The following is a 6,239-nucleotide window of genomic DNA, read 5'->3' as shown; positions in this document are numbered from 1 at the left end:
CTCTGCTCCCCTGGCCTTCCCAGGGCCCTTGGAAAACCCCAAACTTGAGCTCACACGTGAACGTGCTGCCCAAGTGTCTGCATCAAAATGTGCATGTCCTCTTTCCACTGACACTGATCTCTTGACCCTGACCACACTCTGCACCCTCAGCACCAGCTGAGCATCCCCATGGAGGCTCCAGCCATGAGTGTGAGCGGGATGCTCTGCACACCTCCTGCTCTGGCTCAGCACGGGCTCTGGGGCTGTGGGCAGGGCTGAATGGGAGGGGGTGGGCACAGATTCTCTCTGGGCTCAGTCTGCTCTCGCACACCCTACAGTGACTGTAGCCCCATCCCCAGCTCATCTTGACTCCTTTTCCTGCAGGGAAAGCCCTGAGCCCTTAGCCCTGTAGCAGGAATCATAAGATGTGTGGGAGCCAGAGTTCTGCCAGCCCCCCATCCACACAGACCACACGTAGTTCTGTGGAGATGGGAGCCCCTCCATCTGCACCCAAACCCCACTCACCATTTTAGCTGCTCCAGGGGTCCGCCGTCCCCGTGACAATAGGAAAGGATCCTTCCATACCTAGAGGAGGCCAGGAGGGTGTCACATCTACCATATGGTGGCACTACTTGCTTCTCATGTCTACTGTGACTGTCTGTCCTCTGACTGGAATGGAAGCCCAGGAGGGCAGGGATTGTAGTCTCCTCGGTTCATTGGAATATGGTCAGTGCCCAGGAAGTGACTGCATAGCCCTGTAGCAGGAATCATAAGATGTGTGGGAGCCAGAGTTTGGCCAGCCCCCCACTCACAGGCCCCCACAGACCACACACAGTTGTGTGGAGATGAGAGCCCCTCCATCTGCACCCAAGCCCCACTTACCATTTTAGCTGCTTCAGGGATTTGCCAGCCCCGTGACAGACAGAAACCATGTTTTCGTACCTAGAGGAGGCCAGAAGGGTGTCACATCTACCATATGGTGGCACTACCTGCTTCTCATGTCTACTGTGACTGTCTCACCTCTGACTAGATTGGAAGCCCAGGAGGGCAGGGAATGTAGTCTCCTTGGTTCATTGGATTATGGTCAGTGCCCAGAAAGTCACTGCACATAGTGTGGCTTCACATATGTTTATTGAAGGAATGAACCCCAACGAACTCCTCCCAAGATAGCTGGGTGCACCTGAAGCTGCTCTGCCGGCCCCTGGACTCCCTTCTTTGAATAAACCCAGAAGCCTGCAGATAGAATCTCAAATTTCCTGTAAAAATGTGAAAACAGTGAAGCCCAAGGCAACGAGGTCAGTGAGTGGGTGAAAGAGACTTCCTGATGGGGGGGGCAGAAATCCTGAATGAGGACAACCGTGTCCCCTCCAGCAGACCTTCCACAGGGCTGGACTCAGGAGCAGCACTTTCCATGGGGGACCCACTGGAGCTTGTTCCTGTTACCACCCCACTGATCACAGGAGGAAACTGAGGCTCGGAAGGGTGTGGTGACAGTCCCAAGACTCACAGCTGGGAGGTGGCCTAGTGACACTGTGCAATCAAGGTCCAGAATGCTCACCTGAGGAAAAGCAGGTCCAGCACCTGCTGGGGGCTGGCAAAGTTCCTGTAGCTCCACAGAAACACGTGGACGTAAGATCGATCACCACCCAGGACAGCAGGCACCAGGTGTTCCACCCGCTTCTGCAGGGTGCCTGCCGGGACAGGCCACACCATGGGGGTGGCATCCCAGCTCAGGGGTGACTTGTCTCCAGTCTAGGACAGGACAGGGTAGAGATACACAGTGACAGCACCGTGAACCCACAGGAAGGAAGGGGCCGGAGGCCAGTCTTAACTCCAGGGAGGACATGAGAAGACAGCCTGAGGGCCCAGGGTTCATGTACAGAGTGGTGGTTGCCACCCCAGCAGCCCCCTTTCACCCTCCAGCCATGACCTGAGGTGTGAGCACACCAGGAACCAGCAGGTTTATAAACCCCCCAACCTCTGCCCCTGCCCAGGGAGGGTGTCCTATGTCCCCATTCCCCACACACACACAGGAGGAGGGTGTGCGGTCACCCAGGGAGGCTCACAGTGCTGGGCTGGCCTGGCCAACCCTCCCCTGGGACACCTGACATTACCTTTGGGGACCTCCTGCCAAATGGCCACAGGAGCCCAGGGCGAGGGCTGAACCAGCGCCGGAAGCAGTGGACAAACCTCTCAGCACAGGGCTTCCTGGGGCTACTGCCCCGGGACCTCGGGATACAGCACAACATCTCACTCTGCCTGTGGCCAAGTGAACTGGGGAAGGGGCTCTCGATAGAATGTGGGTGCCAGGTTACTGAGTTCCAAATTCTCTTGGGGTCTGTCATCAAGGAAGTGAGGTCACTTCCTGGTACCTCATTTCCTGAACCCCTCCTCTGTGTACAAGACTGCAACTGCCCCTCTGGGTACCTGACTGCTGACCCTCCTTCCCCATGAACTCTCTCTATTGCCCACACTTCCATCATCACTGCCTGATCACACCCCTGTGCAAGGCCTGGGTGCAGCCAGCATCCCAGCTCAGAGGAGATTCATGTAGGTTCGGCCCCAGCTCCTGCTTCTTATCACTTATGTGACCCTGGACAAGCCACTTGACTCTCAGGATCTTCCCAGTCTTCCCTTCTGCACAGTGTTGATCATTCTAGCATCTTCTTCCTAGGGATGTCATCAGGCATGTGTGAGAAAACATCTCTAAAACCTATTGCCAGTGTAACATGTAGCTAATGAACAAGACTAGAGCTAACATCCATGACAGTGTGGAAGGTAGCATGGAATACGACTAGTGACAGGCCTGCTTCCTGCCATATAATCTTGAAAATGTTGCTTTTGCTCTTGGCCTGTTTTCCCTGTCTGCACCATTTAGGGGTTGGATTTTCATGCATTCAGATACTGTTTTCCTCCACAAAACCTTACACTGGCTTCATGTGTATTTCCGTTTGGACTCAAGTGCCACATCTCTGTCTGTGTGGTGGGAGATTCCTCAGTGGCTCCCAGTGGCCCCCACCATCTACTGCACACATCCTCATGGAATCCCCTGCCCGGGAGTGGGGACTGGACTTAGTGACTCACTTCTAACCAGTTGAAATCAAAAGTGAGAAGATGTCACTCTCAAGATGTCATTGTAAAATGCCTGTCACTAGAGTCTTGTGCTCTGTCTCCTCTGCTGTCTCTCCAAGTATCTACCATATGCTAAGCATGGTGCCAAGAGCTGGACAAAGAGCTGATACAGCTGCACCCTGGTTTGGGAGATGATCCCAGGATAAGGAAGAAGAGAAGGCGTGCTGTCGGGTGGCTGCCGTTCTAAGAGAGGAAAGGGTAAAGTGATCCAGGAGGCCATCAGATTATTCTAGATTAGGAAGCTACCTGAAGGTGGTAGGAAATGAAAACCATGTCCAGAGATGAACCAGAGGTGTTTGGTCCATTAAGATGACAGCAACACGTATCTTATGTATAAGATACACTAAGAAATACTATTCACAAATTTAAATCCTATTTTCAAAATCATCGAATGGCAAGGATGAGTGCTCATGTTAAATGTAAACATAACTAGAATTGAGGAAGATTCCATTTTTGGAATAACTTTATATCTACATTAGATGAAAGTATGCAGATATATTCAGCAATTCTTTTCAAATTGTATAAAATATCCATTGTGGACATAATCAGGGTTCCACCCACATACTTTGACTGCATACCCCATTTTCTTTACACCAGACACACATCGCTGTGATGTAGATCTGTTTGTCTCAACGCTTTCCCAGCCCACAGCCTACTGGTCCTGGGAGACAGCAACTGTGTCACTATTTTGTGTCCAGAATCCAGGGCCTGACATGGGGCTCCATAAATATCAAGAATGTATCTTGATGTGAAATCTAGCCCATTAAAAACCTAGTGTGGGTTGTGTAACTAAAATCCTATATTCCTCATTTGTATTGTTTTCTACATTTTTTTTTTTAACTTTGAAAGCACGTTTCACTTTTATTATTGGGTAAACGATTTGTACCCTGGGCTTAGAATACTCTATAATAAAAATGATTATTTCAGCATAGATTGCAGGTGGAGAAAGAACCAGGGAGGGGTTACATTTTCATAAATTATTGAGTTAAGAATTAAGTCTTGGAAGACAGTATACCTGGAAAAAGCTTGAGACAAAACTCTGAGACTTAATTTGACTATTTCTACTTCAATTAAAGAAGTTAGTGATTTTTTTTTTGAAAAGGGCCAGAAAGTAAATATTTTAGGATTTGTAGTATACATATGATCTCAGCTATAACTACTCGATTCTGCCAAGATAGCATGTCAGCAGACAGTCAAGATAGCCTGTCAGCAGACAGACCTAAACACAAACAAAAGCATGAGCCAGTGAGCAGGATTGTGTTCCAACTGAACTTTATTAATTGATGCTGGACTTTGAATTTCATGTAATTTTTACATGCTATGTAATGTTACTCTTGATTTCTTCCTCACCATTTAAAACTGTAAATGGGCCATCCAAAAATAGGTAGGAAGCTGGATCCAGCCCACAGATAGGTCACTCACACCTGGTATATAGAACGATTAAAATAAAAACACAATTTTGTCCTAATCTACAGTTTTTCATCCAAAAACATATGAACTGTAAAATATTAACTATTATACTCTATATACTCTTTTAAGATAGAAATTAATAAACTATATTTTTAAAGTACATGAAACATAAGATGGATTTATGTACTATAAAATTTTAATGTAAATATTAATAGCTACTTTTTTTGTTTGTTTCTGTGTGAGGTGTTTTTGTTATTTACACTAATAGAACTACAGGAAATTATCCTAGGTCAGTTCAAAGGGAGAGAAATTTTCAATCCCACCCATGTTTAGCACTCTTTGAAGTGCTTAATGCTCCGTTAATTAGTAGCCGCCGGATGGAGAAGGGTATTTCTTCATGCGCGTTGGTGTGTGTGCATGGTTGGGAGACTGAGAGATGATGTTAAGTGTCAGACCTCTCCGTGTCCCTTTTAGATGCCACTAGCTCAATCACTGTGGGTAATGGGCCATGAGATACTTATGTGTCTTCTGCCTGGCTTCATGGTTGACGCTGCTGATCAGACACAGCATTTCATTTCCAATATCACCGGTGACAGAGTAACTGCAGAATGTTTTGCTGCAAATATCAAAAGATCCAGAGAAGAAAAGATAGTTCTACCCCTAAGTATGGATTAAAAACAATTGAAAACAAGTGGCCATTTTCAATTCTTTGGTCTTGTTTAAGTTCTATATGTTTGATATCTGTTAGTTATTACTTACACGTATCTAGGGATTATTTGCCTAGGCTGCCAAAAAGGAAAAAAGGAAGAGATATAGAAAATAGGCTGCTAAGGATTTAATCCAGCTTCAGTATTGTTAAACCATAATACTAAAAGTGAACTTTTCACATAATGTTCATTGACAGTTTTATCTGATAAATACCCACTTGAAATAATAGACTGATAAATCATCACAATAGGAAAAGAACTTCAATCATCTATGCCAGCCTTCTAGGCTACAATTATTAATTAATCATTTATGGAACAAAAGCTCCTAGAGGTGGCTTTTAAAATTTTATTTTCTACTGAAAGATTGTACTGAATTGAGGTGGAAGTCTGAAGCCTAGGAAAGAATACATTCATTTTGTGCTTTTGATTGACTCTGAAATTTTATTTACCCTCTTACCTAGAGGAAGAGTGCCAGTGTATTTTCCCCAATCATCTGTTCAGAAAATTCAACACATCCTGCAAACAGTACTTGAGAGAAAACACAAAGTTTTAGAAATCACAGACAAAAAAACCCCAACCCAAAATAAAACAGAAAAATGCTATTATTAACATAAAGCAAAAATTATNGCCATAATAATCATATACATTGTATATTGACAAAATAAAAATTAAAAAAAAAAATAAAAAACATCAACAACAACAACAAAAAAAAACGGGGCGGGGGGGAGAGGAAGATATAACAACCACAACTTTTTTTTTGAAGTTCTTACACCAAGAAAATGGAGGGGACACACCTGGGTGGGAGGGGGGAGAGGGAGGAGGGAGGGAGGTTTCGGTGATGGGACACAATAAATAACTACATTGTATATTGACAAAATTAAAAAAAAATTTTATTCTTTTTTTAAAAATATGTGTCTGTACCACTCTTGGTTGTAGCTTTTTTAGTAAAATAGTTTTTGGAGCGATCTTTGGTCCACACTGGACCGTTCTTACGAGTCACTTGTGCTGGCA

The sequence above is a fragment of the Galeopterus variegatus genome, unplaced genomic scaffold, assembly GCF_000696425.1.
Source record: "Galeopterus variegatus unplaced genomic scaffold, G_variegatus-3.0.2 Scaffold5200, whole genome shotgun sequence".
Taxonomy (NCBI): Eukaryota; Metazoa; Chordata; class Mammalia; order Dermoptera; family Cynocephalidae; genus Galeopterus; species Galeopterus variegatus.
Note: the sequence above shows the minus strand (reverse complement) of the source record.